The 11,245-nt window shown below is 42.4% G+C and overlaps 1 protein-coding gene across 1 annotated transcript in view; it reads left to right on the forward strand.

The window, feature by feature from the left end:
• TWSG1 (twisted gastrulation BMP signaling modulator 1) overlaps positions 1-11,245 on the forward strand; it is a 123,571-nt gene that overhangs the window by 71,027 nt on the left and 41,299 nt on the right. The window contains exon 6 of the transcript XR_001883935.1: positions 4,383-4,463. The gene's annotated coding sequence lies outside the window, so the exon portion shown is untranslated. The remainder of the gene's footprint in view (positions 1-4,382; positions 4,464-11,245) is intronic.

The raw sequence follows: 11,245 nt of genomic DNA on the forward strand, positions 1-11,245 counted from the left end.
AGTTTATTTTATGAAAGCTTCTTTTAAGATTTTGAAATCTATTCTGCATTCCCAAGAGTTTATGTTTATTGTATTTTATATGATCTACAACATATAAAATTGTGTATTTTTCTTTGGTTGTCCCTATAAACAAAAAAGTATTTTAATAAAAAATCGAAATGAGTGTGTCATATTTTTCGTTAACTTCAGCATAGACATAAATTTGACATTTCTGTCTAAAGAAGATAGCGTTTAAGGGATCAGCGGACAGGGTGCAGTGGCACTTTGGGAGGCTGAGGTGGGTAAATCACTTGAGCTCAGGAGTCCAAGACCAGCCTGGGCAACATGGTGAAACCTCGTCTCTACAAAAATAAAAAAATTATCCGGGTGTTGTGATGAAAGGTGAAACCACCTGGACTTCCTGGGTCAAGTGGGGACTTGGAGAACTTTTCTGTCTTATAAGAGGATTGTAAAAAGCACCAATCAGTGCTCTGTAGCTAGCAAGAGGATTGTAAAATGCACCAATCAGTGCTCTGTGAAATGCACCAATCAGCACTCTGTAGCTAGCAAGAGGGTTGTAAAATGCACTAATCAGTGCTCTGTAAAGTGCACCAATCAGCAGGATACTAAAAGTAACCAATCGCAGGGAGGATTGAAAAATGGGCGCTCATAGGACAGAAACCTGAACATGGGCGGGGCCAATAAGGGAGTAAAAGCTGGCCACCCCAGCCGACAGCGGCAGCCAGCTTGGGTCCCCTTCCATGCTGTGAAAGTTTTGTCCTTTGCTCTTCACAGTAAACCCTGCTACCACTCACTCTTTGGGTCTCTGCCATCTTTAAGAGCTGTAACGCTCACCGCCAAGGTCTGTAGCTCCATTCTTGAATTCAGCAAGATTAAGAACCCACAGCAGGAGCCAACTCCAGACACGGTGATGTGTAGTCCCACCTACTGTAGAGGCTGAGGTGGGAGGATCACTTGAGCCCAGGGAGGTGGAAGCTGCAGTGAGCCATGATTGTGCCACTGCACTTACACCTGGGTGACAGAGCAAGACCCTATCTTTAAAAAAAAAAAAAAAAAGCAATCAGCAAACAATGTTCTTTCACTCAGGATGTCTCTACAGATTCTCTCAGAACAGATTTTGAACATTTTGCTGTCTGCTTTTCATATGCTTTCTTCCAATATGGGGAACCTTTTAAATGAATACTTTACTATTCTGCTTGCTCTGTGGGCCTTCGGATGCCAACCAGCTTTACAAGAATGATCTAAAGGTTGCAAGGAGTTGCAGAAGGGTCAAGGGAGAGAAAAACCTTTCTCAGCTCTCCCACAGGATACTGTTAGAATTGGGAACCATGAGCTGTGCTGCCTTGGCAAAATCCACCTCATTTCAGAGTCCATGTTTTGGCAGCCTGGTGCCTGGGGGATCTAGAGAGGGGAAGAACTCAAGAAGACAGTCTGAGTGACTTAAGAAAGGAGCTGCAGCATTTGGAAGGTAGAATGAATTTCAAGGACAGATAGAACGTTTGACCAGGAAAGCTGTACTTTTGCTGAAGGTGTCCACAGGGCAGCTAGTCATGTGGACAGTCAGAGAGAATGAAGCTGAGCTGGCAGGGGAGGCATCCAAGCCCGAGGCTCCAGGAGACATTACAGACAACATGGCGCATCCGACCCCATAGGGCTGCTCCAGACCTGGCGGGCACTGAACTCAGTAAGCCAGGCAGACACGCCATTGGTGGGTGGGTGTTAGCCATTACAGCTCTTCGACCTTTGAGCTTTAACCAGTAAAAAGTAAATGTGGACCGGGCGCAGTGGCTCATGCCCGTAATCCCAGCACTTTGGGAGGCGGAGGCGGGCAGATCACCTGAGGTTAGGAGTTCGAGACCAGCCTGGCCAACGTGGTGAAACCCCGTCTCTACTAAAAAATACAAAAAATTAGCCGGGTGTGGTTTCGCATGCCTGTAATCCCAGCTATTTGGCAGGCTGAGGCAGGAGAATCGCTTGAAGCTGGGAAGGGAAGGTTGCAGTGAGTTGAGATTGCGCCCCTGCACTCCAGCCTAGGCGACAAGCGTGAAACTCCGTCTCAATTTTAAAAAAAAGTAAATGTGTTCTACCTCTTTTTATTTTAAAGTCTGCTTGAAGTGTGGGGTCAGCAACAACTCCAAGGTTTGGCTTTTGAGATGAGAATTCTCCGTGCAGATGCAAAGAGGAAAAGAATTCTGCCCCCTCTCAGTAGTGGTGGGAAGCCTGGAGTCCGCGCTGTGACTCACTGAATGACGCCTGGAGAGTGCAGGCGCCCTGCTAGTCAGGGAGACAGGGCTTCCCTCACTGGGGTGAAGGTAGCCCCTGAAGTTAGGCACAGCCACCCGCAAAATATCCTTACGGCAGAAATGTGTTTCCTGCCCGTCTAACTTATGTACTTCCCTCTGCAGCTAGCGTAACCTTTCTAGAATATGTGTATTAGTAATTACTGCTTCCACCCCCTAGTTGTAGGCAAATAGCAAGACCGTTGCGCTCCTCTGCCTCGGAAGGGTGTGAGTTACCCACTAGGATGTCGAGCAAGGTCAGGGAACCTGTCTTTTGTTTACCTGTGGCCTCCCTGCTTCCGGGGTGTTCTGCTAGGGGAGTGGAGAGAACGAGGACTTTGAGGGCCTGAGAGAGGGGCCAGAAGAGTTTGCAGAGGCCCAGGTCTCCTGACTGTGGAGACCAGTGCTCTCGGCCCGTGGCTTACGGGGAACCCGAGCCTGCAGTTGCCTCTTTCCAGGGGTTTCTACTTAGAAATATTAGCAGCCCAGCCCTCATTGTCCAAAGCCCCCCAGACTTGCTGCCAGGGTTCTGAGTCCCAAGATGGATGACAGAGCCTCTCTCTTGGCCAGTGTTGGATGGCATGAGGCTCAGAGTCTGATTTTACTTGATTCCAAGAAAACCATGAGACAGGATGCGTTGCAGTACTGGGTTTGTGGACTGCATTTGTGTCCCAAGACTCCTTGACTCACAGCCTCGGCTGGCATCTCCCCTTCCTGTCTCATGTCTTATACCCACTCCCATCACTGCTGACTTCCCCCTCAGCAGGCCAAGCTCGTGCCACCGTCTCTCTCCACCCTCAGGCTGTCGCAGGAAGAGTGTCCCCTGCTAGACCTGCTTTTTGTGCAGATTGTGGCTCCTTGCTCTGACCTCCCTTTTTTGTTGTTGTTGTTTTTTGAGATGGGGTCTCCCTCTGTCACCCAGGCTGGAGTGCAGTGGCGCCATTTTGGCTCACTGCAGCCTTCACCTCCCTGGCTCAAGCGATTCTCCTCACCTCAGCCTCACAAGTAGCTGGGATCACAGGTGCACACCACAATGCCTGGTGAATTTTTTGTAATTTTGGCAGAGACGGGGTTTTGCCATGTTGGCCAGGCTGGTCTCAAATTCCTGAGTTCAAGTGATCCACCTGCCTCAACCTCCCAAAATGCTGGGATTACAGGCATGAGCCACTGTGCCTGACCTTCTGACCCCTTCTAAAGGAGCATCCCCTCCCCACTCCCCCATCCCATTCGTCCGCTTTCTTTAATGGCAGACACCTCTCCAAAAGTATTCATTGGTTAGTTGTTTATCATGCATTCTCCTCTCAGACTGTGGGACCCTTGAGGGCAGGGACCCTGTTTCTTTGGTTTGTGACTGCCCTAAACACAGCTCTCCAGCACCGAATGTCTCACACTCAGTGGGCACCAGCTCTTCTGTGGATGAGTGATGACGAGTCTTAGCCTATATCTGCTTTAAACAGTGGCTCCTCAGTGCCCTCAGACAAGTAAGTGCCAACTGTGCAGCAGACCTCTCAGGGCCAGGCAGCATGCCCCTGCTCACCACCAGGCCCATCTCAGCAGTCCAGGTGGCCATCCCCTGGAGCCACTGTTTGTGCCCCCGTAAGTATGGTTTTATCAATCTGAGACACTTGTCCCTCTGTGCCCATTCCTCACGCCTTTCACTGAGTGGCTCACAATAGCGTAGCCTTTGACCCCAGGGCATTCCTCAGCAACATCCTAACTTCATCATTACCTTACACTTCTGCTTCCTACACTTCAACCTGGTGTCCAGGTTTCCACTGGGCCATTCGTAGTATTGCAAATACACCTTTAGCCACGTGGCTGAGGCTGTTTTTAGACTGTTGACCCATGCAGGCTTTGTGGGAGACTAAGGCACTTCTTTAGCAACCTAGCAAGAAGACCATGCATGATGATGTGAATTTTTTGGTGTCCTTGAGGGCAAATTTTATTTGCAGAAGACACTACACAGAAACTAATGTCATTTTTAAAATTAATTTTAATGTATTTAATTTATAAAATCAAACTTAGTTCTTCCGTAAGTTTTAAAACAGCTTACAAATATTTCTTCTAGCAGCCTAACTATATATCTAATAATCATTTTTACAGGGCCCTCGTTCAGTATTTGCTGAGTACTTCAACAGCTAATATACTCACTATTAAGGTGAACCTGATGAAATTTCCAATACGGTACGTAAACAGGAAGATTTCAACTTAGAATCAACTCTCATTCAATTTCACACTTACCAATTTTAAATTGGAGTTGTGAGGTTGTGTTCTAATAAGCCAAATCCTCTAAAATATTCAAATAAGCCCATTCTTAACACAATAGTACTAATGATATAGTTTTGAGTCTTTTATCCCAGATCCTCCAAATCATTCCATGATTGAAAAACAGGTTCTGGTTAAGCAAAACAGGTCACAGAGGTTTCTATGGCCTCAGTAAAATGGTGCCAGAGAACTTGGAAACAGAGGGAGGCCAGATTAGAGGACAAGACTTAGCCAACGTGTAGCCAGACACACCCCAAAACATAAGTCAAGAAGGGCCTGCCCCTGGACAAGCAGCGCAAAATACATGTTCTTTACAAATAATTTACTACCAAGATGAAGAGTATGCCCAGTCTTCTTCCCAAATTTGCCAGTCATGTTGTTTCTCTGCTCAGAGGCAGAATGAGTATAAAGGCAGAGAAAGGTCCATGGTATACTAAGAGATTTCCTACCCGGGAAGGAGCATCAGGATTAGGGAGAAGTTGTTCTCAGTTCCGAGTGATACACATTACTTCCCAACTTCTCAGAGAAGTCTGCCCTTTCCACCCAGGTCAATGAGTGGATTGGATTTTGCATATCTTTGGTTCTTAAGATTATGTTTTTGCCTTTTTCAGCTGGGCACAGTGGCTCACGCCTGTAATCCCAGCACTTTGGGAGGCTGAGGCGGGCTGATCACTTGAGGTCAGGAGTTCAAGACCAGCCTGGCCAACATGGTGAAACCCGTCTCTACAAAAATACAAAAATTTGCCAGACATGATGGCAGGTGCCTGTAATCCCAGCTACTCGGGAGGCTGAGGTGAGAGAATCGCTTGAACCTGGAAGGCAGAGGTTGCAGTGAGCCGAGACATGCCATTGCCCTCCAGCCTGGGCAATAGAGCGAGACTCCATCTAAAAAAAAAAGATATATTTTTGTCTTTTTCTCTAAGTACCCTTTGGTGAAATTCTCAAATATGGAAACAAGTCTCTTTTGAATATCAGGTTCAAGAACTTTGAATCTAATAGACTCTTGCATTTTTTTTCCTGTTCTAAGGATCATACAACTGTTCTAAAATAATACCATACAGAATTTGAGTTACCTCGGGTGGCTTTGCCTAACTAGTGGCCACAACGTTTAGGTCTTTCTATGGAAGCCTGTTTCCACTGAGGATTTCCAGGGGCCTTTATTCTCAGGAGTTTGTCATGGCAGACCACAGGCCCAGCTTTCCTAGTCTCCCCTTCCACCCTTATTTGGTCCTTTCATTTTTTAATGGCTAATATTAGAGACCTGAAGTAATTGTAGCTTGAACAACTAGAGACTGTTTGTTCTCACAGAACTTGAAGTCTGAAAATACATAGACCAGATCTGGAAAGGGGGCTCTACGTTGTCACCAGGAAATAGGCTTTCCTTTTGCTCTGCTGTCCTAATATTTGTCTCATGGTCTCAAGATGCCTTCTGGAGCCCCAACCACCATATTTGTTTTCCAAGAAGAAGAAGGAGATTAGTGTAAAAATTATATACCTCCAAGCCAAGTCAGCCTTCAGGAAGCCCATCCAACAACAATTGCTTATGTCTCATTGGCCACCACTATTTGCAAGAGTGACAAGGAATTAGCACCTGAATAAAATTCAGGATTGTTAGTAAGGAGAGAATGAAGAAGGGGAGAATGATTGGCCCAAGCCATCTCCACTATGCATGGGTGCCTATAGCATCCTAAACACTTCCCATTCATAGTGTTTATCACTCTGTGTTGTAATTGCCTGTTTACTGGGCTGTATGTACCCACACCAGAATGACGTTGTATGTCCAGCTTGAAAGTGCAGAGGCAGCCCCTGGCACAGCTAGAAAAGTACTGATTCTAGACAGAGTGGCAAGTAAAGAAGAATGAGGTTTTGTGATTGTCAAAAGGGGCATGACTTAAAATCTAGATGAAGTTAGCTAATAGCAGTTTCTGAGGTTCTTGGTTTTGAAGATGTATATATGAGCTGGATAACTTCACATATTAGTAGTGGTCTTTTTATCTGTGTAATAGAGTTTCTCATTTAATGCAGTTACATTTTTCTCTTTGGCTGAATTTCTCTAGAAAAGATCAATATTCTCTAGTTTCTCTGTGCTATTTGAAGGTGAAATAAATTATTTCTTTTCGGCCGAAAACCATATACAATCCATGACTGGACCAGTTTGTTGAAACTTCATTGATTAGTCTGCAGTGACTCTTGTCCCTGAACAAGAGGGCTCAGCCTTGAGATTTTTCCATATTAAAATCATAGACCACAGACTCTTCTCTCTGGTTTCTGAAGTAGTCTTGCAGGACAGCAAGACTTGTGAATCATATATGTAATTTAAAATTTTCTAGTAGCCACATTAAAAAAGTAAAAAGAAACATGTAGAATTAATTTGAATGTTATATTTTCTTTAACCCAATATATCCAAATCAGCAATTTAGCATATAACTTATATAAAAATTACCAATGGTACATTTTACATTTTCTTGTTTTGGTATTAAGTATTTGAAATTGGTGTATGTTGAACAGCACATCCAAATTTGGACTAGCTACATTTCAAGTGCTCAGTAGCCACGTGTGGCTAGTAGATAGTGCAGATCTAGAGGACTTATACCATGTTAACACATTTCATCACTTCTTATCTTATTGATCACCTGTCTAGTTGTTCTATACATTATTGACAATTGGGTATTGCAGTTTCCAACTAGTATTGTTGTATTGTCTATTACTCCCTTCAGTTATGTCAGTATTTGCTTAATATATTCTGGAGCTCTTGTTAGGTGCATATATGTATATAATTCTTAAATCTTCTTGACAAATGACCCTTTTATAATTATAAAATATCTTTGTCTCTAGTAGCAATTAGTACCTTAAAAACTATTTTGTTTGATATTAGTATAGCCACTCCAGCTCTCTTTTGTTTACTCTTTGCATGGTATGTCTTTTTTTTTCTTCTTACTTTTAACCTGTTTATATCTTTGACTCTAAAGTGTGTCTCTTGTGGGCACAATATTGTTGCATCATGTTTTTTAATCCATGCTACAAATCTCAGCCTTTTAATTACAGAAATTTTAATCCATTTACTTTTAATGTAATTATTGATAAGGAAGGATTTATATCTGCCATTTTGCTTTGTGTTTGCTATTTGTCATTTGTCTTTTTTCTTTCTATTTCTCCTTTACTGACCCTTTCTTTTTTACATTAAAGACATATTTTGTCATGTACCATTTTCTCTTGTCATTTCTTTTACTATATATTCTTATAAGTTATTTTCTGAGCAGTTGCCTGAGGATTATGATTAACATCTTAACAATCTAGTTTTGATTAATGCCATTGAATTTCAGTTGTGTGCAAGAACTTTGTTTTTATGTCTCTCCATTTCCTCTCTCCTCCTTTGTGATGTTATTGTCTTACAAGTTACATCTTTATGCTTTGTGTGCCCATCACATAAACTTACAATTATTGCTTTATGCAGTTGTCTTTTAAATCAGATAGGTGGGGAAAAAAGAGTTACAAACAAAAAATATATTGATATTGTCTTTTATGTTTATCTCGTTAGCTACCTTTATGAGTGCTCTTTACTTGTTCATGTGGATTTGGGTTACTGTCTAGTGTGCTTTTATTTCAGCCTAAAGAACTCCCTTTAGTATTCTTATAGGGGAGGTTTGGTTGCAAATGACAGAAATCAAATTTAAAGTAGCTCAAGTGAAAAAACAATAGAAAATACCAGGGAGAAGTCTCAGATATCTGAGACTTCTTGGGATATCATGGCTTTAGGCAAGTCCAAGTGCAGGATATGGCCTCTTGCTTGTAGCTCTTTGGTACTCTGCACTGCACATTCTCAGGGAGCCCTCCACTACACCAGGCTCACATGTCAATCTCAGCAGGAATAGATCATCACTATTCAGATAGCCAGAAGTACCAGATGAGACTCTCACTGGCCCAGACTGGAAGTCAATCCTCCCAAGTCATGTGGACACAGTTGGGGAGCAGTAGATCCCCAAAAGAAATACAGACATTAGCAGAAAAAGGGCTTAGGATAAAGCACAGGTAAAAGCTACAGGTCTTCACTAGGTATGCTTCAGAAAAAGTTTCAGCTTTATTAAATGTTCTCTTTAGAAACCCACTTCTACACAAACTAGAACAACTGGAAATCCACATGCTAAAAATATTTAAATATTCTTCATTTGAGGACTCACAAATTTTTTCTGGTCTGACATGTTAAAAATTCTTACTAATGTAATCTAGTAAATCAGTCAAGATGTAGTCCTGGCCAGGTTCAGTGGCTCATGCTTGCAATCCCAGCACTTTGGGAGGTCGAGGCAGGAGGATCACTTGAGCCCAGGAGTTTATGACCAGCCTGGGCAACATAGTGGGACTATATCTCTACAAAAAATAAAAGATTAACTGGATGTGGTGGTGCACATCTGTAGTCCCAGTTACTTAGGAGGCTGAGGCAGGAGGATCACTTGAGCATGGAAGGTTGAGGCTGCAGTGAGCAGTGATCATGTCACTGCACACCAGCCTGGGCGACAGAGTTAGACCATGTCTCAGAAAAAAAAAAAGACATAAAAAGAACAAGTATTCTTCTAGCTAAAATATGAAAAGAACATCTATGAAGGCCAGTTTGAATCTCAAGTATGTAACATATTTTCTTAGGATAAAAAAATGTATTTTGAGTGTTAATAAAGGGCATGATAAATATCCATAAACAATTATTTATTCCTCAATTGCTATGTTGTACTATTATTCCAAACTATTCATAATTCATAAATGAGTAATGCAATAATAATCTGCTATAGTGTTGTTAATTTGTTTGTTTGAGACAGAGTTTCACTCTTGTTGCCCAGGCTGGAGTGCAATGGCGCGATCTTGGTTCACCGCAACCTCCAACTCCCAGGTTCAGGTGATTCTCGAGCCTCAGCCTCCTGAGTAGCTGGGATTACAGGCATCCACCACCACGCCCAGTTAATTTTGTATTTTTAGTAGAGATGGGTTTTGCCATGTTGGCCAGGCTAGTCTCAAACTCCTGACCTCAGGTGATCCGCCCGCCTCAGTCTCCCAAAGTGTTGGGATTACAGGCGTGAGCCACCACACCCAGCCAGTTTTTTATGTCCTTTATCCAGGTTCATACTAGGTACTAAAAAGGGACAACCAAAAAATGTAAGAACTCTATCAGATCTAATACTTGAGATTCAGGGAACCTATGAAAAGGATTACTGATTTTAAGTTCTCAGTATAGAATACAAGAAATTGTGTTTAATGTTCCTTCTATTTGATGTGAGTCTAATCATGTATTCACTGCCTTTGGATAAAGTCCAAGATTATGTTCTGTGTTTTGTTAACTATTTTGAATTTGTCCCTTATTTAAGTGGATTTTTCTACTGGATTTTTGCAGAGATTTTCTTCTGGATACTGCTAGTAGATTATTCTTCCAGTTTGGGTTTTTGTTGTTGTTGTTGTTGTTTTTGAGAGAATCAATTACGGTGTTGGTAATTAAACTTTTAAAATCTGTGCCTATTGGTATTTGAGGAGTAAAGCATGTATTGGAAGACTGTGCCTAGACTGGTTGTGGGGTATAGACAATTACTGACAGGAAAGTGTGGGCATTTCTAAATGTTTTATCAGTGGGACAATTTTGTTCTGAGGCTCTCTCAGCATGCTAAATGTGTGTTTATGAGTTGGTGGTCAAATGAAATGGGCAGTCACTAAGGCAGTAATGATACCCAGAGATGATTTTATAGCAGCTAAAGACTTTGGCAGAGTGACATTCTGATGTCTTTGACTCCAGTGGCTGAAGTTTTAATTTCTAGTTCATGTATGGTGGCCTATTTCCACATGTTTTATACTTTTGGAGTGTAAGCTCATGCTCAGCGGGGCTTTGTCTGGGTAATTTCTAGAGGACTTGGGCTGTGGATATATAGTTTTAGGAGGATTTTTATTTGCTTCTACAGCTGTTCCAGGGGGTTAGTAGCCCAGAAACCCTTGATGTTAATTTCTCAGTTTATAGGAGTCAGTATAAATTGGTAGGATACATTTTTGAACTCCAGAATAGCATGACGGCATGAACTTTCATGATCATGAACTTTCAGGGAGGCATTTGCCCTATCCAGGGCCAGACCAACACAGTTACTTGTTGTTTGTTCTACTATTGTCAGAAAGAGAATTTTTTCCGTCCACCCTTTTATCAAGAGTCTCAGCTCCATGGGAGATGAGAGAAGGCCTCTAAACAACAATCTCTACCTTCCACAGGCCAACGCCTCATAACAGTGTCATTCTGACTTTCAGCTTTGGCATTAGACTTCTTTCTTTTCTTAATCTGGGGAATTTCCTTAATTATTTACAAGCCCAGCGTCATATTTAAAAAAAAAGAAAAAGAAAAAGGTTTGGGGCTGGGTGAGATGGCTCGTGCCATGCCTGTAGTCCCAGCACTTTCGGAGAGTGAGGCATGAGGATCACTTGAGTCCATGAGTTTAAGGCTAGTCTAGACAACATAGTGAGATACCATCTCTAGAAAAAATAAAATTAACCAGGTGTGGTTGCACATGCCTTGTAGTCCTAGCTATTCAGGAGGCTAAGGTGGGAGGACTGCTTGATTCCAGGTATTTGAGGCTGCAGTGAGCTATGATGATGCCACTGCACTGCATCCTGGGCAACAGAGCAAGACCCTATATATATATTTTTTTTTACAAAATGCATATATATATATATATATATATATA

Source organism: Rhinopithecus bieti, unplaced genomic scaffold, assembly GCF_001698545.2.
Source record: "Rhinopithecus bieti isolate Rb0 unplaced genomic scaffold, ASM169854v2 scaffold_73682, whole genome shotgun sequence".
Taxonomy (NCBI): domain Eukaryota; kingdom Metazoa; phylum Chordata; class Mammalia; order Primates; family Cercopithecidae; genus Rhinopithecus; species Rhinopithecus bieti.